Here is a 26,718-nt window from a genome sequence, read left to right as displayed (position 1 = left end):
ACGATTTTAGAAGATCTTATAGTTGGAATGCAACATTGTGTTATGGTTTCCAATGTTTGATATCAAAGTACTTCTACTTCTACTAGGAAATAATACTATTTCCTAACTGGAGAGCTAGTTGCTTTATAGTAAACATATACTATCTTATAACAGTTGATAAAGTTATTTTTTAATAAAGTCATTCTAGCATTCTTAGATGGAAACCATCAACCTAGAGTACCAAGTGTTGGAAAGGATTTGGAGCCAATGGAACTCACATACACTGCTGGTAGGAGCAAAACTACGGAGATACTCTGGAAAATAGATTGGCAGTTTTTTATGAAGTCATACATTTACTTAACATATTCCCCAGCAATCCTACTTCTGGTCACTTACCCTAGAGAAATGAAAGTTTATGTTCCCACTAAATCCCAGAGGCAGATGTTCAGAACAGCTTGATTTGTGGTGGTCAGAAGCTGGAAACACTGTCCTCTAACAGTGGCACGGATAAAACAAGCCATGGTATATCCATCCAATGGACTCCTACTCAGAAGTAAAAAGGAACAAACTATTGATATTTATTGATATTAATACATGTAGAGAGATAATCCTCAAAGACCTGTGGGAGTAAGAGACACCATATGAAGAGACTACATATTGTATGATTTCAAGTACATGATATTCTGGAAAAAAGAAAACTAGAAAGCCAAAGAAAAGGTCAGTCGTGGTTGCCAGAGGTCTGAGTATGGTTAAGAATACCACTATAAATGGTATAGCACAGAGCATTTGGGGAGCATGAAGGAATTGTTTTGTATCTTAATTGTGGATGCATTATTGAACTCCATGTAAATGAGCGCCAGAATAAAAAAAGCCACCATATGATAATTTAAAAAGTAAAATAAGGGAGCGCCTGGGTGACTCAGTGGGTTAAAGCCTCTGCCTTCGGCTCAGGTCATGATCCCAGTGTCCTGGGATCGAGCCCTACATCGGGCTTTCTGCTCAGCAGGGAGCCTGCTTCCTCCTCTCTGCCTGTCTCTCTGCCTACTTGTAATCTCTGTCTGTCTGTCAAATAAATAAATAAAATCTTAAAAAAAAGTAAAATAAGAAAATCTCTCATCCCATAAAATTTAGGTAATTGTTTAAACAACTGAGACTTATTTAACGGTCAGGTGGTAAATTCTCAGACACAATACAACTAGAGACTGTGGGTTTTGAAAGCCATGGGCTAGTTTTCTGAGAGGTGGAAAGGTAGAAAGTCAGCTATAATACAATTTTTTAAAGTTTTTATTTATTTTTTTTAAGATTTTACTTATTTAGTTTAGAGAGAGAGAGATCAGGAGCAGGGGGGAAGTGTAAAGGAGAAGCAGACTTCCCGCTGAGCAGGAAGCCTGATGTGGGACTCGATCCCAGGATTCTGGGATCATGACCTGAGCCAAAGGCAGATGCTTAACCCACTGAGCCACTCAGGTGCCCTATAGTATAATTTTTTAAATTTTTTTTTTAATTAAACTCTGTATCCGGTGAGGGGTTTGAACTCAGAACCTTGAGACAGAATCGCATGCTCTACCAACTGAATCATCCAGATGCCCCTAGAATAATTTTTTCAAGAAGACATAAAATACTACTTTCAAAAAGGAAACTCTCCTATAATTATTCAAAAATCTGAAGCAAAGTTGTGGAATCTTGTTTGAACCCATCACTTTGTTGCCCAGTTATGTAGATTTCCCCCTCTGGTGTTTATTCTGGCATTAATTAATATAACAGAATTTGAAGGAAAGATTAGAAATGTGTTATGTTAGACATAGCCTTGCTTTAAGGGACATGCATATTGATATGTCAGGAAAACTTGGGCAATTTTCTCACTGCTGAGTTTTTCTTTTTTTTCACCCAGTCTGGAGTCCAATGGAAACCACGTATTTATTAAATGATTGATGTTCATGCTCCTTAAGAACCATGGGAATTACCATCCTAGATCACATCATTAGTCTGCCTAGTCTAACATCTTGCTTCTGGCTTAGGTAATTATCTGATGCTTTTGAGGGACATTTAAATCTTCCTTATAAAGCATTGACCATTGTTTCAAATACTGTTGATTCTCATTGCTGAGATGTAGATGGGAAAGCTGGGCTGAAGAGAAACATTATAATACAACTATGCTTTTATATATATATATTTTTAAAGATTTTATTAATTTATTTGACAGAGAGAAATCACAAGTAGACAGAGAGGCAGGCAGAGAGAGAGGAAGGGAAGCAGGCTCCCTGCTGAGCAGAGAGCCCGACGCGGGACTCTATCCCAGGACCCTGAGATCCTGACCCGAGCCGAAGGTAGCGGCTTAACCCACTGAGCCACCCAGGCGCCCCAGTGCTTTTATATTTTTAAAAGCTAACTTTATTTTGACTATTTGATGATACTGCTGAGATCCCAAATAACAGGAAATGATGTGATACACTTGATCTAATTCTCAAGCATTTGATTTTCTACTCTGTTACAAGGCTGCAAAAACTACTATATACAATTTCTATCTCATCTAATGGATTTTATACATTCAAAGTCTCATAGTTTATAAGATGAAAAGCAAATAAGCCGGTCTATATTGGTAATATGACTGTTCGTTGTTTTATGTACTATGGTCTCAGAACATCTTCTACAACTCTTCCCAGGAGTTATCAGACTGATAAGTCTTTAGTTACTTTTTGCCATTTTCTCTCTGATATATTGATTCCTTAAGAATGAAACCATTTAGGGGCACCTGGGTGGCTCAGTGGGTTAAAGCCTCTGTCTTCAGCTCAGGTCATGATCCCAGGGTCCTGGGATCAAGCCACACATCGAGCTCTCTGCTCAGCAGGGAGCCTGCTTCCTCCTCTCTCTCTGCCTGCCGCTCTGCCTACTTGTGATCTGTCTTTCAAATAAATAAATAAAATCTTAAAAAAAAAAATGAGGGGCGCCTGGGTGGCTCAGTGGGTTAAGCCGCTGCCTTCGGCTCAGGTCCGAAGGATCGAGTCCCACATCGGGCTCTCTGCTCAGCAGGGAGCCTGCTTCCTCCTCTCTCTCTTTCTGCCTGCCTCTCTGCCTACTTGTGATCTCTCTCTGTCAAATAAATAAATAAAATCTTAAAAAAAAAATGAAACAGTTTAATTGGCAAATATAATTTGGTCCTTTTCTGCCTTCCCATCTCCTAGGTAGATTAAATGTACAGGCACTGTTTTGGGGCCAGTAGCAACTTATTTAGCATCTACAGCTTTCTAATGAAGATTTTTTTTTTTTTTTTAATAAATGCCAGGCAAAAGAAACTCTTCTGCAAACACCCCTGCATTGGAATATAGGCATTCTACTCAGTGAGAATATTTGTTGTTGTTAGAAGCAGAGTTCTAGCTGAGGTTAAGAACTTGAGGGGCACCTGGGTGGCTCAGTGGGTTGAGGCCTCTGCCTTCAGCTCAGGTCATGATCCCAGGGTTCCGGGATAGAGCCCCGCATCAGACTTTCTGCTCAGCGGGGCGCCTGCTTCCCTTCCTCTCTGCCTGCTTCTCTGCCTACTTGTGATCTCTGTCTGTCAAATAAATACATAAAAAATCTCAATAAAAAAATTTATAAGAACTTGGTAAGAAGGTGGGTAAGACTATGGAAAGAACGTAGATGTCCATCAACAGATGAATAGATAAAGAAGTGGTATATGTATACAATGGAATACTATGCAGCCATCAAAAGAAATGAAATCTTGCCATTTGCGACAATGTGGATGGAACTAGAGGGTATTATGCTTAGTGAAATAAGTCAAGTGGAGAAAGACAATTATCATATGATCTCCCTGATATGAGGAAGTTGAGAGGCAGGGTGAGGGGTTTGGGGGGTAGGAAAGGAATAAATGAAACAAGGTGGGATCAGGAGGAAGACAAACCATAAGAGACTCTTAATCTCACAAAACAAACTGAGGGTTGCTGGGGGTCAGGGGGTAGGGGGAGGGTGGTTGGGTTATGGACATTGGGGAAGGTACGTGCTATGGTGAGTGCTGTGAAATATGTAAACCTGGCGATTCACAGACCTGTACCCCTGGGGCTAATAATACATTATATGTTAAATTAAAAAAAATTTAAAAAAATTTTAAAAAGACAGCTATGTTACATGAACAGTAAGTAATCTAAGGATCAGGCATATAGAGAATCTTTCTACAGTAGTGACTTCTCAACCGAGATAACTTTGCCCTCCAGGGAATGTTTGGCAAATCTGGAGATATCTTTGGTTGTGACAATGGGAGTCTGGAGGAAGGGTACTTACTGGCATTTATTGGGCAGAGAACAGGGATATTGTTCAGTGTCCTACAGAGCACGGTACAGACTCTGCAACAGAGAACTGATCTAGTCCAATATGTCAGTAGTGCCAAGGATAAGTAACCACACTCCATAAAATGAAGAAGATTTGGTTTTAACATTGAGCACATTGCCTTGAATATGGCAGGTACAGAATATATATTGAGGTGATTTTCACAAGGGACTTCTCAAATCAGAGTCAGGGCATAGAGGGAGAGTATTATTGTAAGCAAGCAAATTGCAAAGCACTGTTAATGTAACACAAACATCATGATATGCATTACAATTATTTTGTAGCATGTTTGATTAGTCACACATGGAACACAGCTCATTAAGAGGACTATTACCAGTATAGTATTTTAACCTGTGCGCATAAGCATTGTTTTCCTCTCCTCTCTATCATAGTTAGTTTGCAAGGATCAGTCATCAGTTTTTCCTCATCTCTTCCTTTCAAGGACACACAGTTTCTGGGGTCCACATCACTAGCTGGGGTTCCCTGGCTCCCAGGACGGTTCTCCAGGGCTGCAGTTCTCGGTTTTGTTTCTAATCTTCTAGTTTGGTAATTCTTTGTGTAGTCGTTTGATCTTTAAACTTGAAGGATTTGGGAGCAGGAAATCCTTTTGATTTCTCTCTTTCTCTCTCTGACTTCTGGATCTTGAAAATACACTCTTTATAAGGAGATAGTCAATAGTTAGATGTCTTTCTTTTTTTTAAGATTTTATTTATTTATTTGACAGACAGAGACCACAAGTAAGCAGAGAAGCAGGAAGAGAGAGAGGAGGAAGCAGGCTCCCTGCTGAGCAGAGAGCCAGATGGGGGGCTCCATCCCAGGACACCGGGATCATGACCTGAGCCAAAGGCAGAGACTTTAACCCACTGAGCCACCCAGATGCCCCAATAGTCAGATGTCTTGACCAGAAAATAATTTAAATAAATAATTAGCTGTCTAGGGAAGAATGCATAGGGGACAGGATGGGGTATCTCAGTCTTTGGTTTGGGACTAAAGAAAACCACTTTCAGGATATTTGGGCAGATTTTTGTTTAGTCAAGGGGATTTTATGAATCTTGCTATGCTGCTCCAGAGAGCTAGTCTTCTAAAATTATCTGCCCCATTCTCTCCTTTCCTGGAGATCAATAATGCATCTATGGGCTTGTGTATAGATCAGCAACCTTTCTTGGCTCCTTTCGTGTCTGTTCATCCCTGCCAGATTCTTAAAGCAGAACTGGCTTCAGATCAGCCTTTGGAATCCTAAGAGTTTGCAGACTAGGAAAGATCCCTTTCTAAAAATCATAATACTGCCTGAAACTTGGTGCTTATCATTTCTTTACTTGACGATAGATTTTTAAATCTACTGGAGAGTTTAAAAGTTCAAACTTGTAAATGGAAACTGGGACTGCTAGCTTATTAAAACAAGTTTTCATCAAAATTCAAAAAGGATAGAGGATTCTTTCTTCTTCTGTAGGAATAGAGGGTATTTTTGGAAAACCAAAAGTAGGAGAGGTTGTTTTTCCAAGAACCAAAAGGCCATCAAAGGCAAACTTTTCCTATTTCACAATTTCACCTTGGGCTTGTGCCATTTTTCTTCTATTCTTCACATCCAGATGTACAGCAGTTACAAGATAGTAAGGCAGGAAAGAGAAGGAATTAAGATTTCCATTCTAGAGTTCACGGTTCCATAGCAGAATCTTATGCACATTATAGTCTCTATAAAACCCAAGAATCTGTAATTAGTGTATTGCCCAGAGATGCGCACATCTATCAACAGTGTTATTGTTTTAAACCAATGATAATAAGTAGCCATCAGTTATCAATTTCATAGCCTTGGGGAAGAATGTTGTTGAGTATCAGTTTCTGAGACTCAGGTAAATGTAACATTGGTTCAAGCTGAAGAACTATAGAAATGAACCCTAAAAATAAGGGGAACCCTAAAAATAAAAATATAAGGGGAATATATTGATCACCAATAATATAATAGATTATACACTTTAAGATTTCATTTTATATCCTTATTTTGGCAGGTTGGTATTTATCTTTCAGAAATAACAATATTAAATGCTATAGAGAAAGGTTAGAGGGTTGAGACTGAGGTTGCATTAAAAAGAGGAGTTAAAAGCTTTAATTTATACTTGAGAATAACAAGATATGAAGGGATTTTGTGAAAATCCTTTGTTCATTAGATAATGTTTGTTTAACAAGAAATGAGTGTTTTCAATGAGATTAAACCGAGGATTTTATTGGAAAGACTTTAAGACGTAAGGTCTCTGTTCTTTAAACCCTGCTGATTTAAAGAAATATTACTAAATACTTTTAAGTCCATTTTTATTCAGTTCTGTCTACTTGCCATTGGTTATATAGACTTAGAGCCTTAAATCATATTCTTTTATTCTTCGTTTGCTGTTTTAAAATTTTGGCAAGATTGTTTTCTTTGTGCTTGTTGTTATTGGAAGGGCCCAGCAGAATTCCAGTTCTTGTGTAGTCAGTGCTATTGGACGAAGCCATGATGTCATTGTCAGTGGGAAGCTGTAGCTAGGAAATCCCTTAAGTCAACAACGTGGCTGTGCAGCTGTATCGAGTCTTCTGTGGGTCTAAATTGAGGCAACCATAACTCCTATTTGCCCAGGACAACCCAAGTCCATACTTGCTGGAATAGGGCTACTCTCCAAGCGTCTTGGTTTAAACAATAAGTTACATGGTCACTCCAAACTTAGAAGGCTATATGGAGAGAGTGGTAATGGTTCAAGGAGTTATTTTTTATGATAGAGTTTGTGTGTAGCTTGCAAAACGATTGGTAAAATTAGATTATTCAGGATGAAACATGTGGTAGGATTCTGGGGGGACTGAGAAAGAAAACATTTGCAGACATTATCAACTAATATGCCAGAACAGGGAGGAGGAGAAAGAAAAAATAAGTATGGTAACAGCAAGGCAATTAATTATTGGGACAAAGCCAGGTGATGTGGTTGTGCTAGTGAAGAAAGGGACGCAGCACCAACACTTGGTGCTGCTTGCAGAACCACGCAAAGTGCTTACATAGCAACAGAGTACAGCTTAGAGGTCAAGGACATGGGCTTTGGGGCAGACTGCCTAGTGTTCACTTTCCTCAAGCTACTGAAAAATGGAAAAGATGCTTAAGCCATGTATGCCTCATCTCCCTCATCTGTGAAATGGGAGTAAGAGTATGCCTCTGTGGCACAGAGGCATGGGCTTGGTGGGATCCCTATCTCTATCACTTACTTGTTCGGCAGATTTCTGAACTTCTCTTTAGTTGGTCTCTACATCTTTAGATGAAGATAAAAATAACAGAGGCTTGCTAGGTTAGACTTGCTACAAACCTTGTATGACCTCTCCATGCAGTGTTAGGGATGTGCTCTGTGCTTCAGTGTTAGAAGCCTCTCTCTTGGAACCTCTCCTCATAAACTTACCTATATGAGAAGGAATAAGTAAGCTATTGACTTTGTGGGTCTCTTAAATCTAATCATTTCTGAAGTAAGTAGGTTTGAGCACACGTGGTTTCTCTTGAAGTATGGAGGGGCTGTGGGCAAGTGGGTACATTGGAGATGTGTGTGAAATGCCCTAGAAGAGAGGGTAGTTGATGCTGTGGTGTTGTCATTCAGGAGAGATTATGAGTTTAGGGCCCATTAGCATATGAATTGATTTGTTCTTTCTCCCTCTCACGCTCTCTGTCTCTGTCCTTCTGTCTTTCTATCTCTCTCTATAATATCTGTTTCTTTCTTGGTCTTTCATGCTTTCTGTTTCTTTTTTATATTCTCTGTCTCTCTATTGTCTGTCTGTGCCTCTTTCTCTCTCTCCATCTTTCTTGTGTGTGTGAGCTTGTACAGGGGGCATATTTGTTGGGAGAAGGAAGCAAAGCACTAAATCCTAAAGAACATCTTTCCTTAAAAGGTTGAATGAAGCGGGGGCACCCAATAAAATGATAACAGTTAAGGAGGAGCAGAGGTAAGGGAGAAACAGGAGATAATGATGTCCTAGAAATTAAGGCAAGAGAGCCTCTCAGGAATAGCAATTAACAAAGGCTGTAATTATGTCAAATGTGATTAAATCAGAAAAAGCAACTGTGCCTTAGAACTGGACCTGAAGCTCAGGCTTCTAGTACCATCCCAGGCAGTAGCATTGGTAGAGTGATGGGGACAACATGTAGACTTCAAGAGATGGAGACTTGTCTAAAAGATGAGAAAAACAAAATAATAAGTAAGATAAATCAGAAGAAAAAGAAAACCTATCTTTTTGAGGAACTTGAGAGTAAAGGGAAAGAAAGAAAGGTGGTGTTTATAATATGGGAAACTTATGCATGCTTTATAAGAACTTTTAAGATCTAAGAAACAGACAGTGATTGATGAGCCTAATTTGTAGTGTTCAAGCAGGAGAAGACAGGGATGAGTTCACCCATGTAGAGGTTAGCTTCGGAAATAAGAAAGATATCCATTTCTTTGAGTTAGATGAGAAGGAGATAAGAAAGAGTGAATATTTGAAAACATCAGGAGAAAAGTGGGAGGATTAATTCCCCATGTCCGCAAACGTATTTGTGAAGTCCATGACTTGGTCATGCAGGTAGAAAGCTAGGGAACACCAAAGCCTTAAACAGAACACTTGTGGGGCGCCTGGGTGGCTCAGTGGGTTAGGCCGCTGCCTTCGGCTTAAATCATGATCTCAGGATTCTGGAATCGAGTCCCGCATCGGGCTCTCTGCTCAGCAGGGAGCCTGCTTCCCTATCTCTCTCTCTCTCTCTGCCTGCCTCTTCGTCTACTTGTGATCTCTCTCTGTCAAATAAATGAATAAATTCTTGAAAAAAAAAAAAAAACAGAACACTTGTACTAGAGATGAATGGAAGATGGGCTGATTAACATGGAAGGTTTGATGGAGGTTGGAGATAAAGTATTTGTGATAGCACCAAATGACCAGTTCACAGTTATACATTGTTTTCTTCTTTTTAATTATCTGATTTTCAATAGACTTCTTAGAGTTCCCAGGAGTAAAAGTGATGGAAGTGGATACAGAGCTTTGCCAAATCAAGGATTTTATATGTGGACATCGGCAGAGAATGAAAAATGAAAGAATGGGACATTAGAGAATACTGATGAGAGAGAGGGTCCAAGGCAGTGATGGAAGGAAACAGCCCCTAGATGAGAAAAGGAAGGAAGTCAGGAGAAGGCTGGTGGACCAAGACTCAAGTATCAGTGAAGTAAGGGAACAGATAGAGCAGGAACATATACAAATACAAACTTTTTTAAAATCAAAAAGCAGAAGGTTGTATTGGAGAGATGAGTTTTCTTTTTTAAGATGGCAGAGTTGGAGAAATGAAAGGGCCAGGGTCCAGGAATTAGAGTGGGGACTAACGGCATGGTTTCTAAGTGATAAAATCATTCTCATGCTGAATGTTGAATTGGATCTCGATGATAACTTATTTAGTATAAATAGATTTCGATGGTAGGTTTGAAGTTCTGAAAACTAAGGCAACTTATTTAAGAACAGTGGATTTGGGGGATGGGGGCATGCCCAGGGAGGTTCAGTTGGTTAAGCGGGAAACTCTTGATTTTGGTTCAGGTTATGATCTCAGGATCCTGAGATCAAGCCCCACATTGGGCTCTGTGCTCAGCCTGGAGTCTGCTTGGATTCTTTCTTTTCCCCTCCCTCTGCTATCTCCTCAATCATGCATGCTCCCTCCCTCTCTCTCTCTCAAATAAATAAATAAAATCTTAAAAAAAAAAAACAGTGGATTTTGGTAAAAGTGGTAGTAGAACACAATTCCCCCTTTTTCTATATGGAGCTGTGTTTAATTAACTATACAGTTATATACTTAAAACACAGTAAAGGAGGAAACACTATTACAAAATGACTCTACATAGTGCTTGGAAATTAACAAACCAATATACACACTTCCTACACACTTCATCAGATAAATCTATGGTGTCAAATCCTGGCAGCCTTCTGTGACCAATGACTTGTATATCAGAGAGAAAAATGTAATCCCGCTGATATGTGACATAAAAAGGTCACATTGCCTAACACCAGCCCTTGTTTAAGTCTAGCTAATTAGTGGTGCTTTTTGGTTAATTCAAGTGGATGGACCTCAAGGCAATACTATTTATAGAATTCAGTCTGATAGTTCAGTTACCCTCTATGTTCTAATTAAAAATGTTTTGAGTATTAATGCACATGTTTGAAAATATAAAAATAATTTCAGGGTCACTTTGGAGATGACAGAATCAAGTTGATTTTTTCATTCTTAAGTTCACCCACTATTTGTGTGGCTTTGGGTGACTATTGGGTAAAACATTAGTTTTATAGCCAACACAAAGACCATCAGGTTGCGGCAAGATTATTGGACTAAGCTGTCAGAATAGTATATCTGATCAATTCACTGTATCTTTGGCAAGTACTAACCTATCTGAAACTTAGTTTTTTCATCAGGCAAAGGGAAATACTTTCCTGTATCTATCTTTTATAGCTATTGTGAAGGGCAAATGATGGTAGGTAGAATGGTGGCAAAGTACATGGAATGGCAACTAAAATATGACTTCAGATGCTCACTGTGCCACTGAGGAGATAGGTGTCTATGGTTATTTAACGTCTCTGAGCATCAGCCTCTTCATTTGAAAACATGTAATGCATACAATGTATCTGTTACTTAAAGAGATCTATATTTGCATATAATAGCAGAAGTTATAATTATTTGGGTATTAAAAGGTACAATACAAATGTAAAGTTTTCTCCTCCTTTTACCTTATTGTTGCAATTCAGACAATCTGATGAAATCCTGCACCAAACTTAGTGACTTTCTTGCCTCATGTTTAATTCATTCCTCTCTATGGAGGAAGTTTTGGGAATACTATCATCTATTTCTACCTTGCTTCTGTTTGTCTCTCTCCTTCTCATTCACTTTGTGCAATGAGATAGCTTATATGTTAATTTGTGGTATTAGTATTTTAGGAAGCTAAGAGCATCAACTTTTCTGAAAATGAAGGGAAAATGGAGTGTCTGAGAAAATGTAAGTTCATATCTGACACTTGAGAGACATATGGCAACCTAGATAGGCAGTACATCTTGGAAAGCATTTTTAGAGAGATTTCCTTACAGATTTTAAATATACACCTTTGGGGAGCTTCTGTGGCTCATTCAGTTAAGCATCCAACTCTTGATTTCGGGGCTGGTCATAATCTCAGGGATATGAGATCAAGCCCTATGTTGGGATCACATGCTGGGCATGGAGCCTGCTTAAGGTTCTCTCTCTTCCTCTCCCGTTGCCCCTCCCTCCCCAGTTCATGCTCTCTCTCTCTCTCTCAAATAAATAAAATACTTTAAAAAATAATAAAAATAAATAACAAATTTAAAAGGAGCTTAAAAAATATCAGATGTGGATTGGTGATGGAATTTGGATAGAAATCTGGATAATGGACTATGCATAGAATTTGGATATGTGAACATGGAAAGCTCACATAATACATAAGAGGTGTTTGTATAACAGATACTTGTCCTGACAGCAAGTTTTGTTAAGACTCCACTGTATATACCACTCCTCACCCCAGAAGACTGCTAATTGACCATAGCACTTTCCTACTGAGTCCTTATATGGTTTTGTAATCTTTCCTAAGACATTACTGTAGCAGCCACTACCACAGACAGGCACCAGCCCTAGAAGTAAAATGTTTCTGCTATTTTGGTTAGCTAGGACAAAGAAGTTACTCTGAAGTCTGCACAGAGTACAAGGGGGGCAATTGGCAAAGGATCTCAAGGATCTCAAGTTGTAAGGTGAACCATGTACCCACAGGTTGATGTAAATGGAGAGCAGGATTTCTGGAACATAAAGTAACAAAAGTGAACAGTCTCAAAAACATTGAGATCTAGGAATAAAAATGTTCACATTTTAGAAGAGTGGTAAAAATCCTTGTGTTTTTTCTTTACCTCATTTCATATGAGAACCAGTATGCTCTCAATGAAATTAACAGTGGGAAAATTTTAAACAAATAAAAGGAAATACTTCTACACTTAGCATATAATCAGTCCATAGACTTTTCTGTTGGGGGAGGTCAGGGAGTCAAATGCTGAAGAGGAAAAGAAAAGAGAGGAAAATCTGTTTAATTTTATGACCAATAATAACATTGTAATTATGCCCTAAGATAAGAATAATGAGGTTGAAGCTTTGGGGCATAAAATGATCGTCTCAAAGGACAGGGAAGGAATTCTCCCACTCTTACCCCTAATAATTTGAATGGCAACAAAGAACTGGCCAGATGCATTATGAATGTAGTTTTTCTCAGGAGGCAGCTCTTATTAACCTATAAAACCATTCTTGAAAGACCAGTGGCTAGTTTTATCTGGAAAATTCTCTATTACAGAAGAAATCAGCCTTGATTCCAAGCAAAAAGAATTTTGTAGTTGGTGGAATGATAAACTCCTCAATGGTGGATATGGTCTGATTTTGCTTTTGACCTAATGTGTGAATTTCTGTAAACATAATGCTCATATAACTAACTTAATGTATTTTACTGGATGCAAATTGGCCTTTGACACATATCAGGTACAATTGGAAGCACATGAGCTATCCCTAAGGAATTATAAGTATGCACCTGCCCTTTGATTGTAGTTTCTGACTTTGTTGACATGCAGTAGTATGCTGCTTGCGTTCTTGTATTCCAGATCTTAGTGAAACTGAATTTTTAGCTGTCTTTAAAGGCCCCCCAATTTGTTTTGAGCTGGACACTGAGCAGAGATCACCTAGAGGGCAAATTCGTCTGTAGCCAGTTCTCAGTGAACTTCCAAGAGAGAGCAACACTTTCACTAAAGGGAGCCTCCATTTTAAATTTTTTTTTATTTGAGAGAGAGCACACAAGCAGGGTAAGGGACAGAGAGAGAAGCAGACTTTCTGCTGAGTAGGGAGCCCAATGCGGGGCTTGATCACAGGACCCCAGGATCATGATCTGAGCCAAAGGCAGATGCTTAACCAACAGAGCACCCAGGTGTCCCTAAATGGAGCCTCTACTTAAACGGTAGGTACAGTCTAGGTTAGAAAGGGCATTCAGCCTTTCCTCTTGATACTGCTTCTAAACCAACTTGGACCATAGCCTTGTTTGTTCTTCATGTCTGTGTACTTACTCATTTGCTGATATAAAACATGGATATTGTGTGATAGAGTAACTAACTCCAGTTAGCAGATAACCCTCAAATCTCAGTTGTTCAAAAAAAAGGACAACTCCCCCCAACCCCAATCTCAGCCTAAAGAAGACTGAGTGGCTCCTGTGGCAGCTGTGCTCCTGGTGGTGACTCAGGGATCTAGGCTGCTTCGGGTCTGCCTCTGCCATTTTGGGGTCCTCTATAACCAGCTGCAAGTCCAGTTTCCTTATCTGGAAAAAGGAGGTGATAAAAATGTACTTCTCAGCTTGGCATGATGACTAAGTAAAATGAGACACATTGAATGACTCTTGTAGTACCTGTTGTAGAGGACACACAGAATTTTGATGTTTCTTCCCTCTGACTGTCTGAGGCACTGGGACAAGAGCAAAAGTTGCCAAGATGAGTAGGCAGATATTTGTACTCAGATTGCTCAGGAGTTTCACTCTGAAAAAGAAGGCATATATATATATATTTTTTAGAAGGCATATTTTTAAACTAGAAGCTTGACTCTACATAAGTTCCATGAAGGCAAGCATTGTGACTCTTCTTTTATTTTTAGCTACATATTTCTAGAGTCTAGATCACTATCAGCATAATGATAAGTGCTCAAAATATAGAGTTGAATCAGTGCTTAAAATGGCAGAACTATACAATGAAGAAGCTAGAAAATGATACTCATTTCCTGTTTTCTCTCATCACTCTCCCTTCCCCCAGAATTTACAAAGATTCAAGAAGCTAAGTTAATACATAGAATGACTATGGATTTCCTGATTCTATACCAGACTTTATGAAAATTAAGAGTTCATCTTGAAGTATCCCTACATGTAAACCATAGCACATGTAAACATAGTACAACTGTTAATAGTTTTTAAATCTTATATATAGTTGAGTAGAACTAAAATTTTGCTCATCAGTTATTTTTTTCTCATGTCAAGTCTGTAGGTAATGTTTGGCCGGCATCTACAGATGTATTTTGAAGTAGCTGTTCTTATAACACTACCTTGCCGCTAGTTCGTAGAGCCCTGGCCACAAATAAGCCATTGTGTCTGGAAGTTTGGTGCCTGTTGTGCATCTCAGTAGTCTAGCTATGTTTTGTTCCTCCAAGTTGAGTTTCAAAATGTCTTTAAAACCCCTTCACCTTGCTGAATTGCATTGTACCCGTTTTTAAGGGGAGACATTGAACTTGAAAGATGATGTGGAATTAGCATCCCTGGGATCCCCTGGCTCAATAACTTATTTGTAAAAATCTTAATAAATCATTTGTTCAAATGACTGAATGATGCCTGGTTAACTTGATCATGCTTGCCATCCATGCTCCCTCCTGGCTTGCAGGTATTGGCCTCCATGAGCAGATTGCTTGGGTGACTGCCTCCTCCTTCAATTCTCTTTCCCTTGCTGTATTTCATAGACATTAGTGCAGTTAACTTTTATGCAATCTCTTTATAGGTAAATATCCATGTATATTGCTTTGTATCATATGATAAAGAAACTGAGGTGCATGGTGGTCTGTTGTCCATGGTCATTAGTAGTAGAAAGAAAATACATTGGAATTGCCATCTTCAAACTGTGTCCCTGTCCGTTAGATCACAGCACTAATCTTGGCAAGATACCCCTTGGCTTTCTTTCCCTTTAATGGCTCACCAGGAACACGATGCACTCATGATGTCCTCCATCACTTCCTCCTTCCAAAAATCGTATCAGTGGCAGACTGTCCAGTCAACTTGCCTTTCTGTGAGGCTGAAAGAGACTGTGCTATTTTCTGCCAAAAAATGGACCATTTTTTTTCTCCTCCAAAGGAGAAGATCTGGACATAGCAAAAGTAGAGACAGCTGTATGCATTTTTTACCTATATTAGAACTGCCAAAGCCCAAACATAAGAACTCATTCTGAAAGACTTCAGCATGTCTCTTCTGGGCTTGCAGAAATCTTTTACCTTAATTACTTCAGTAAACTTCTGTGCACAATATATTGAGGAAATGTCATCTTTACATGGCGAGGAAGGTAGGTTTGTAGAGATCTGTGAGACAAGTTCAGGTATTAGATGAAGCAAATATTGAGATAAACTGTATGAATAAAATTTATGTTTAGAAAGGGAAAAATTCCAGTCCAAATATTGAATGAGAACTCAAACATTTCATGTCCTAATCCTGTATCTTGAGGAAAAGAAAAGGAAAGGAAAGAAAAGAAAAGGAAACAAAGATAGAAAGAAGAGAAAGAGAGGAAGGAAGGAAGGAAGGAAAAGGGAAGGGGAGGGGAGGAGAGGGGAGGGAAGGGAAAGGAAAGGAAAGGAAAGGAAAGGAAAGGAAAGGAAAGGAAGGGAAAGGAAAGGAAGGGAAAGGAGAGGACACGAAAGGAAAGGAAAGGAAGGGAAAGGAAGGGAAATGAAGGGAAAGGAAAGGAAGAGAAATGAAGGGAAAGGAAAGGAAAGGAAAGAAAAGGAAAGGAAGGGAAAGGAAGGGAAATGAAGGGAAAGGAAAGGAAGGGAAAGGAAAGGAAGAGAAAGGAAGGGAAGGGAAAGGAAAGGAAAGGAAAGGAAGGGAAAGGAAGGAAAAGGAAGGAAAAGGAAGGGAAAGGAAGGGAAAGGAAGGGAAAGGAAAGGAAAGGAAAGGAAGGGAAAGGAAGGGAAAGGAAGGGAAAGGAAAGGAAAGGAAAGGAAAGGAAAGGAAGGAAAAGGAAGGGAAATGAAGGAAAAGGAAGGGAAATGAAGGGAAAGGAAAGGAAGGAAAAGGAAGGGAAATGAAGGGAAAGGAAAGGAAGGGAAAGGAAGGGAAAGGAAAGGAAGAGAAAGGAAAGGAAAGGAAAGGAAAGGAAAGGAAAGGAAAGGAAAGGAAAGGAAAGGAAAGGAAAGGAAGGGAAAGGAAAGGAAAGGAAAGGAAGGGAAAGGAGAGGACAGGAAAGGAAAGGAAAGGAAAGGAAGGAAAAGGAAGGAAAAGGAAGGGAAATGAAGGGAAAGGAAAGGAAGGGAAAGGAAGGGAAAGGAAAGGAAGAGAAAGGAAAGGAAAGGAAAGGAAAGGAAAGGAAAGGAAAGGAAAGGAAAGGAAAGGAAGGGAAAGGAAAGGAAAGGAAGGGAAAGGAGAGGACAGGAAAGGAAAGGAAAGGAAAGGAAGGAAAAGGAAGGAAAAGGAAGGGAAATGAAGGGAAAGGAAAGGAAGGGAAAGGAAGGGAAAGGAAAGGAAAGGAAGGGAAAGGAGAGGACAGGAAAGGAAAGGAAAGGAAGGAAAAGGAAGGGAAATGAAGGGAAAGGAAAGGAAGGGAAAGGAAAGGAAAGGAAGGGAAAGGAAAGGAAAGGAAAGGGAGGGAGGAAGGAAGGAAGGAGGGAGGAAGGGAATTAAAGTCCTTTTATGCTTTTTGTTCCCTTCCCTAAAGCAGGATATATTATGTATGTGTAGAGAAAGATACACAAGAGGAAAGGTGCTGTATCCATCAGAGTAGGCTAGGTTAAGATGCCATAATGCACAACTTGGAAATCTCAATACCGTAAAACAACAAAGGTCTGTTTCTTGCTTACTCTTCTTGTCTGTCTTTGGTGGGACCCAGGCTGAGAGATAAGTCTCCATCTTGTACTTTGGTGCTCACAGCCTCAGAGACAAACTTTGAACTTTTAGAGCAGGTGTTGACAAACATTTTCTATAGAGGGCCAGACAGTAAATATATCCAGCTTCAACTTCAAGTCCATAGAGTTTCTGTCACAGTTACTCAACTCTGCTATTGTGGTACCAAAGTGCAGTTTACAGTAGTGTATACTATGTAAACAAATGACTATGGGCTGTGTTTCAATAAAACTTTATTCACAGCAGCCAGTGGGCTGGATTTGGCCTATGGCTTATATTTTGTCAGCTCTTTCAATTAACTTTAATATCTTAAAAAAGACACTTGTTACCTCTGCTCAATAATTGATGACTAATGATTCTACTCAACCATAAGAGGATGGGGAACTACAAGCCTTTCACTTCCTGAGATCACCTCAGCCTGTATAGGTATTCACACACGTACCCAGAAAATGATGTAGAAAGGCTTGACAGGTTATATCCATAGCTCCACAATGTTTGATGAAGCTACCGCTCTTTCACAATTTCTTTGCTCCCTCAGTTTTCTCTTTAACTCAGCAAAACAGACTTTGCAAGGTCATGGTGTTCCTTTGTTATTTAAGAGGCACCAGGAGTGACCAGTCAAACAGAAAGGACACTGCTCAGCTGTGTTTATTCAGCCCTGATGGCCGTACAGGGTGTGAAGAGCTGGAGCTATCCATTGCGTGAAATCTTCACATTTGCAACTCTGATGGTGAACTAGGATATGCATCCTAGGAGCAGACCCTGGGAAAGGATTGGGACATAGAGAGGGAGGGGTTTTGTGAGATGACATTCCTCATAGTGAAGGGCACAGTCATTTTCTCACAGACTGACTTTGGAGACATTTCCTAGATGTAACATTAGAGCCTGTACACCAGGAACAATGACGAGATGGGGTTTTCAGTTTGTTTTACTATATATTGAGTCCCCCTTAAGCCTATTTTACCACGGGATGGTGTCACTTTCTGTATTTGGTTTGCGAGCAAAACCCACCCTCTTAAATCACAGCCAACTCCATTTTTGCCCCCTTCTGGTTCTTTATTGTCTTATAAAGTCAAATGGTTCCTTAGTTTTCGTTGACACACTTCTTTCTATTTTTAGGAACTGCTCTAAGAGCGCAACTTAAAGAATCTGTTTAATTTCACACAATTCAATTCATTTACATTTCTGACTTTCTCTGCAGAAATAGTTGACTAGATATAGAAAAAAAATATGTATGTTTAACCACTTAAACTGTCAGTCAGTTAAAACAGATATTAGGAATTTATTGTATAAATAGTAGACTCAATAGATTGAAATATCTATTTATTAAAATAAATTTTAAAGAGATAAAAACAGAGAGCAGAACATAGACTCTAAGATCTGTTAGTTGGGGATGGCTCTCGACTCCCCCAAATAGTGATACTTCTTTTGAATATGAGAAGATACTAGAAGATACTAGAAGATACTGAATACTAGAAGATACTAGAAGATACTTGACCATGACAAAGAATATTACTTTCAAAAGAGTGAAAATAATCTTCATCTAAAAAAATATTTTCAAGGTCCAGATGATATTTTTATTGACGATGTACTATGTCTTATAAGTAATTGTAATTGACTTTGGTGAAAATACTATTATGGTTTCCCCACACAGGTTTTAAATTTTATTTCCCAGATCAGCTGCTAATAGCAAGGCATCCTAGAGAAGAGCTCTAGTGTTTTCAAATAGGCTGTTATCCAAGTTTTTTTGTTCGGAATAATACTAATGACAACAGCAATACTTATTAAGTCCCAGCCACTTTTTGAGCCTTTTTTCCCTTTCTCCTTAGCCTCTGGCAAACATCATTCTATTCTCTGCTTTTATGAATTTGAGTCTTGTAAACACCTCTTTTAAACATTATCATACAGTAATTATTTTTTTAGACTGACTTATTTTACTTAACATAATGTCCTCATTTATCATTTATATTCCTAAGCCCTTTAAAATACACTTAATTTTATAGCAACCTTATGAGCTTCATACCCACTTTGCACAAGTGGAAATTGAGGCACAGTGAAGATAAGTTGCTTGCCTAAAATCGCACAGAGAGTAAGTATCAGAGCTAGGATTTAAACCTAGGCAGTTTGGACCAGAGTCCATAGGAACAACCACGGAGCTATAACATCTTTCTTTCACAGCTAGAATAATGGAGTTGTTACTGAGATTCCCGTAGAGGAGCAGAAAAAAGGTAAGGACTTATAAACAACTAATCCATGTAACTGAGCATAATCTATGCTTTTTTGGTGCTTATCTAAATTGACCACAGACTCCCCCAATACAGACAACAGCACTTATGTTGCTGGGAGTGTGGAGATAAGGAAAGATGCTAACTACCTTTCTTTCAGCAACTGTCTGATGTAGAAAGTTTCCTTTCTCGAATAAAGGAAACATGAAAGAGAAGGAAGCTCTCATAAGCTTCAGTTTGCTGTCCCCAAGTAATCAATGGGGTGGGTCAATATTGTCACCAACCTCCCCCTTTCCTTTAAATTGCCTTCCTTGGCCTTTCTGCCACAAGTTCCTTTGGAAACTCTTTGCCCTACCTGAGTTTCCCTACATGACATTCTTGCCCTGCGAAGAAGATGAATATAAAATATCAGGCAAAGGTTTTGTATTCCCAGCCCAGATCTTTATCTCAGAATAAAAGAGGGAAATTTATCTCTTGTGAGTCATGGGCATTGAGGAGCTGGGAACATTTCACTGGCAGGGAGAGTTGGCAAAAACAGTCCTAGTGGATTTCAAGTTTATTTGACTAATTCTTTCACCACTTGTCAAACGAAACTACTTTTGTTTAGGTAACAAAACAAGCTGTTTCCTCTGCCATTTCTCCAGTGAGTAGTATAGGCACTTGTGGCGAACACACATTACTGCTAACTGTTATGATGTTTGCTGTCAAATTCATTTATTTATACAACTGCTGTAAAAAGCCCGAGGCCCATAAGCAGCCATGAAAGATTTCAGAGTCATGGTGTGGGGTCATGAGAGGGAAAAAAAAAGTCTCCACTGGTTATGAGAAAGGAACTGACACAGGAAATGGTCACATATGGCGCAGATTTATTGTGTCCGGGGCTTCCCATTCAAATCTCATTACGACCACAGCTCAGAGCTGGGCATGGCCTAGTCACATTCATTTTAGTTCTGGCATCCAACAGAATTACTGCTGCAGCTTCCAACTGAGGGCTGGAGAGGTGATAAGTTTATCATTCTGGGGAAGGAGCATGCTCAGATTGTATTTGTAAAGAAGGCTGTTGGCTGCCCTGCCTTTAATCTAACCCAGGAACTTCACCGTAGTCAAAGATGGAGGCAACGTTTGCTAGCAAAAAGGAAATTGGAAGGTGGAGAGAAAGGGGGAGTGGGGTGGAGAGTATTACCAAAGGAATGAGGGGGAATGTTAAGATTAGATGAAAGGGTTGAAACCATCTTGAATTTTGGAAGTTTATATTGATTTCTTGATTGTGGAAAAAATACACATCCTGCTTATAGACGTGTGTGTGTGTGTGCGCGCGTGTGTGTATTTCTTTCTTGCACATATTCTCTAAAATCATAGACAGGATGTCTACATTGTAGCATTTTCTTCACCTGTAACTTGTCTCTTTTAACACTGTTAATTATGAATGCTTGCAACACTTAACAGGTGCTGTTTCAGACTACAAGGCAAATGTTATTGATTTGAGATGACGATGGTGCCAAAAAGGCAAAAGAAGAGTGCAAAGTATCTTAAAAACTACTCCTTTTTTGATTATGGCTAATGTAGCAACTTATATTTATTAGCACAAGTTTGTTCCCGACTCTGTACATACGTCACTTAATGTAACTCTGTCCATCAGCTTTTCAATCCCTTTTACAAATGAGTTAACTGGGTCAGAGAGAGAGGATAAGTAATTTGCCCATGGTTTTGCAGGTAGAAAGTGCAATGCAAATCTCTCTGGCTAGAAAACCTGATCTCTTACCCTCCAAGCTGTACTTCCTGAACTTGCATTTGCTTTGGCTGTTTTCAATGTAGTAGTCAGAGAATAAAAGTCATAATTGAGACCATACCCATTGGTGTTCACAGGGAAAACCATAATCAACAAAATAACAGAAACATAAAAACATTTTCTAAGCTACTTCTTTAAAGCAAAATATAGATGATATTTCAACACAGTAAAAGAATACAAACATAGTCTTCTGGCATTTGTTTGAATAGACTTTATCCATAAAAATATGTGTTTTTTATTTGAATAAAACAAAAATAGTTTGATTCAGATGAAGGGTCTATATGATACATATCCGATGCTCTTCCCTCAACTTCATTGTTATTTTATCACTTTCCTCTCCCGATCATTTTTTCCCCTCAAAGTTAACACTTCTCTAAAAAGGAAGCAAATATTTGGAAATACTCATCAAGAGAACTTAGTCAAGACAGAAAGACCTTCCACAGAAGGCCTTCCAGGCATCTTGCTTCATGTGATGGTTGGTTTTATATAATGTTCCATTTTTCTCAGATTGGGTTGGAAATGTATTCCTGTCCAAAATAGACCCAAGTTCAAGAACTTTGGTGAGATTTCTCATGAAATTGTAGCAAATCCTATAATCTAGAGCCCCTGAAGTCCATACTTTCAGAAGCGTGTATTTCTCATTTTGCTGCTTTCTGCTCTTGTGTGGTATCTTGGGTTCTATACTGCTATCTCCACACTTGGGACTTCTCTTTTCCACCCCCTCATGACTCCCATGCATTGGAAGCCACTGCACCCTGCCAATCACCAGCTGTAAGAGTGCTGTCTTTTTCAGTAAGAATGATGCCAGAAGAGACTATGCTCCTAAACACCACTGTTCAGTGAATTATGAAAGTGAAGCTGGAAATACCTTAATTTTGAAGCTCCCAGGGCTGAACTTTGAATACATTAATTTTTCAATTTAATGAACTTTTCAATTTCCCAAATTACATTATCTTATAATGCCATCTGTGTATGTGAGTGTATGTATAAGCCTATCTATCTTATCTCTTTTATAATGACTAATACTATCATATTGTGATCTCTCAGCAGAATTTACAGACCTCTAGACAAGTTAGATAAGTTAGCAAAACTGTGTTTTTTGTCATCCACACTGAACCTATGCCACCTAAGAACATCCTTCTCAAGTCACCTTACAGATATAACACACAACCATTATTTTTGAAGTTTACAAAAAAGACCTCTTAGCTAGAATTCCTCAGTCTAAGAAAGTGGACAGTGTTTGTCTATTATTTCTAGTATGGCCAAGAAGTTTTCTTTAATATTTCTTTCCAAGATTTCAGTTACTCTCTTTGTGTATTTAGGAACATAGCTTTGAGATTTTGGAGTCTCACTCTTCATAGCCTGAGGGTCTACAACAACATCTATAAATGGGGATAAATTCAACCTGTCTACATTTTATTTGATCTGTGGCCATTTATATTTGTTAAATTAGAAATAATGAGGTGTAAATGTTGTTTGACAGAAAAGAATTGTAAATGATTTCCTTTCATTTTGTGAAAATAAGAGAATGATTATATATTTTGTTTTTGTCAAAATCTCCTATGCTTTACTGTACCATGAATTGGGAAATCTATCACAAAATGGCTAAAAAAATTATTGAGGGAAATGGTGATGTTAACCTCAAGGAAAAAAATCATTAATGTTGATGTATTTCATTCAATTTTAAACATATAAATTTTTCCCTTTTGTTGAAAGGGGAAGATGGAAGGATTCTGCCTTTGAGTCAAAGGCATTTTGAGTCAAAACATTTATTTTAAAAATACCTTTTTTCCTTCCTCCTGACCCATTTTTCTAAATAAAGGATAGAAGTTGTTTCTTTTTTTCCCTTTTCTTTTAATTTTTTTTTTTTCCTAGCAAAGACGACCCCTTTGGCATATTTTCTTTTCAAATGTGAAATGAGGTGGAAAATCCTCATTTCACGACAGGAAGGACAAATATTGACACAAAGTTAATATTTGTTAGAACCCTGGAAGCAACCTGAGTATACATATACACACTCACATGCATACACACCTTCTCCTTTTTCTCCTCCTTCACCAGACATACCTAACTCACTTCCTTTCTTAGCTTTTAGGTCTGCGGTTTCCGGTCAAGGGAAAGGTGGATGGAGCATATTGTATGTCTGGGATATTCTAGGATGTTAAAGTATACACAAAGCAAATGTTCATGTGCACACATGCACACACAAATACAACCTGCTTAATCTAATTTCCCCCACTTAGAGAAGAGCTTCTGGACTTTATCACTGTGCTTGTCCATCTTGAACGCAATAGCATATGCCAAGCCAATACTTACTGGTCACTCAGCATTTATTAAGTCCTGTCCACTCTTGCCTGTTTGAGAGGAATGCCCTGGGGTGACTGGGCGGCCGGTCCTGACAGGCTGTGTCACTTATCTCTTCACATTGATTATGAAAGTCAGCTGTGGCCAGACCTTGCTTTTTTTCCCCTTCTCTTCTCAGCCCCTCTTACAAGCACCCCTGCCTGGATTTTCATGAGGAAATAATCAGATTAGGCCTTTCACGGTGAGTTCATATGGAGTTCTCTTTCTCCAGTGTGCTACTAACTGAATAAACGTGTTTAGTGGTAAATTGTAAATGACATTATGATTACCAAAGCCAGCATGGGTTTCATTTAAAAGTGATCAGAATTGCAGACCACAAAAATTGTGACTGGCAGATAAGGCCTTTTGGAGAAGTGGGAAAAAGAAAAGACAGAAACAAGTGAGAAAGATAATCATTACTCAAAACTAAATCTTCCCCAACTGAGAGAAGCAAGAGGGAAAGAAATCCACAGGAAGAAAAGATGGAACACTGTTTCGAAAGGAAGCTAGACTGTCACCATGGGCTTCTGCCAGCTGTGGCCAGGACAGTCGATGATGACGTCTGCTGGCCAGGTTCACACTCCTCTCTTAAGTAGTGTGTGTCCTCTCGTACAACTAAGAACCACATTATTTAGCTGCTCTGGAACCCTCTTGCATTGCCTACATGTGCTTTATTTTTGCTTCCCATCAAAATGAAAATGCTAGAACTGATTACTCTGGAGATGACATAGGAGAGTGGATGGAAAGATAATGATAAACCACCCTGTCTCTTAGTCACTGTTAAGTGCTGGAGAAATAAAAATAATATTTCTTATTTATGAATGCTAAGACTCTAAGTTTTGCTATAAAATGGAATAATCAATGTTACTTGCTGATAATCTTTAGATTGGTGCCTTTATTAATCATGTAGCTATGTGTTTAGACTTCTGGGAGAGGATGCTAAAATGTTAAGAAGGCCAAGTGATATAAAAAAGCAAGCAGACTCTTACCAAATGTATGATTTGACAAATAACTGCAAATAACCCAAAACCCCTCCCTGAGTTGCTTTTGCTGGACTTTGTAGGGAGAACCCCTGATGACCATAGCACTTCTCTGCCAGTATTACCCATCGTAGCTGACTACAACTCAAAGTGAAGTTATTTGGGTTATGTTGTTTTTTGCTTCTCCCCTTTCCTCATTACTAAGTAATTGTGTGAGTTGAAATTGTGAGTCAGTTTTCTACCTATGAAGTAGGGATAATTAAACTTGTCATGAAGAAGTTTTAAGTAAAGGAGGTTAGGGAAGGGGGAAGGATGGAAGGGAAGAAAAAAGAAGGAAGGAAAGAAATAAGGAAGGAAGAATCACCAATCTGATGGCTTGAGGACATCTTCCTCTGATTTCTAGTCCTTATCCCATCCTGTCCCCCTTCCAGTTACCACTTCCATTAGTCTGTGGATTTGTTGTCAGATATTTCTATACCTGAAGCTCTCCTAAGCAACTATTTTATATTAGTTGCAGGAACCATGAATGGTTACCATCTGTCCACCTAAGACCAATGTAAGCAGTAACCACAGCCATCCCCCCGCCAATAAGCTGTGAAATCCATAGGATGCCTCTGATAGTGTCCAACTTCTATACCATATTAGAGAGTATAAGGGTATAGCATATTTTGCTTACCATCACTGCTTCCTGAAATCACCACCGCAAGTCCACTATCTACATCTCCAGAATAGGCATCTCTTGTCTGGTTATTCATGGGTTCACTCAAGCTTTGACACTCTTTCCCCAAATCTTGCTCCTGATTCTGTGTGGCACTCTTAAATTAGAACCAGGAAACTACTGTCTATTTTCATAGAGTGTTCTGGAACACTTTTACCTCAAGCCTATCTATTGTCACACCTTCAAACGTTCTTCTTCATCTTCAGTTCTTCTCCATTTCAATGTTATTCACATGCTCTATGTCATATCTATTAAGGAAAAGCTCCTGCTTCTCTGAGGCTGGTGACATTAGACTCATGACTTGCTCTCTCTACTTGATGTGTTTTATGTTGACATAGTAAGCACTACTTTTCATCCCCTGAAAGACACTGAAACTATTTCACAGTTTCCTTCTCCGTTCTAACTCTGCCATCATTTTTTCCAAGTAACTTTTCCTTAAAAAGGTGGTGCTTTCCTTAACAGATATGACATAGAGCATGTGAATCACATCACCACCAACTTTCAAAATCACAAACTCAAGTATCCTACTCAAAGACCAAGGTTCATGTCTTTCCAGCTCACTTAGTCAAGGGTCCTTTCATATATATATATATATATATATATATATATATATATATATATATATCCTTGCATCATTTCCCTCCTTATGCAGCTGAGATACGCTATGCTTCATTACAATTGGTTCTTTGAAAATATCTTTAGTAGCTGTGACCCTCTGCCCCTTTGTCCCAGTCATAGACAAAAACCTAAGGTTCAGTGAACCCAGCCATTTTGTCTTCTGTCTTCCCATGACATCTTACTATAGCCAGTACATCTATTCATCCTTTCTAGGCAACCCAGGCTGACTTACTGTGAAGGTGATGGAGTTGAGGTTCTTGCTTACACAGGCCACTTCCAAGATTCCAGAAGAAATGCCAGCAGTGTGTTTGCATGACCCTATGATTTTGTAAAATTTGCAAATTGGAGACACTTTAACCAAAATTTAAGATAACAACCCTCTTCTTGCTCTAAATTCTCCTTCATCATAAGTACTGTGGGGATGGGTGGCAATGGACACAGCATTTTTAAGATCTGGCTAAGGGCGAGTTGAGCTGGACATGCATTTGATATGAGTTTAAGAGAGTGTGGTTTTTGTGGTACAAGATCACTGCTAATGAAAGTTCCTACTAGCCATTTATGTCATCTCACCCATGCTGTGACACACAGGAGCCAGAAGCTAGGTCTCACATGTTGTGAATGTATCTTAAGGCATGCAAAGGTAATGAGAAGTAGAGGAGAAGTAGGTTTTTGGTTGACTTTGCCACAGAAGTTACTCAATAAAAGTTATTCAAATATTACAACTCATACATGAGGAAGACTTTGTAAGAAACTTCCCACATAGCAAGAAAGAAACTTCCCAGATAGCAAGAAAGTAGGGTATATGATTTTGGAGAAAAAAGTGTTTTGTTTGTTTTATATTTTGTCAAAAAGACCTGAAACAAAGAAGTAATTTAAATATTCTTTATATTTACATTGGATCAAATGGGTATGTCTTCCATTTTATGGGGATTTGGGAAGGAAGGCATGGGGATAATATTTTATAATAACCAATGTTTTATGAAACTATTTTTTTTATTTAACTTTCATTTGACAGTCCTGAACATTTATATGTTACCAATCACAAGTTGTGAAGCTAAAAGGAACTTTTCTAAACTAC

At 38.8% G+C, this 26,718-nt stretch overlaps 1 protein-coding gene and 1 long non-coding RNA gene across 8 annotated transcripts in view; one reads left to right on the top strand and one right to left on the bottom strand.

Moving 5' to 3' along the window:
- The window catches only part of PKHD1 (PKHD1 ciliary IPT domain containing fibrocystin/polyductin), a 456,881-nt gene that overhangs the window by 374,068 nt on the left and 56,095 nt on the right, over positions 1-26,718 (top strand). The gene's annotated exons all lie outside the window — the stretch shown is intronic.
- On the bottom strand, positions 335-25,112 carry LOC116588744. Of its 3 annotated transcripts, none has more exons than XR_004285059.1 (4): positions 24,981-25,112; positions 15,350-15,433; positions 13,734-13,860; positions 335-522 (listed from the first exon to the last, which is right to left on the bottom strand). It is a non-coding gene; the product is annotated as an uncharacterized LOC116588744 (long non-coding RNA). The 3 variants fall into 3 exon arrangements; XR_004285061.1 differs by lacking the exon at positions 335-522 and adding an exon at positions 5,616-5,871; XR_004285060.1 differs by lacking the exon at positions 335-522 and adding an exon at positions 13,513-13,646.

This window comes from Mustela erminea, chromosome 4 (assembly GCF_009829155.1).
Source record: "Mustela erminea isolate mMusErm1 chromosome 4, mMusErm1.Pri, whole genome shotgun sequence".
Taxonomy (NCBI): domain Eukaryota; kingdom Metazoa; phylum Chordata; class Mammalia; order Carnivora; family Mustelidae; genus Mustela; species Mustela erminea.
This window is presented reverse-complemented; position numbering and strand designations above follow the sequence as displayed.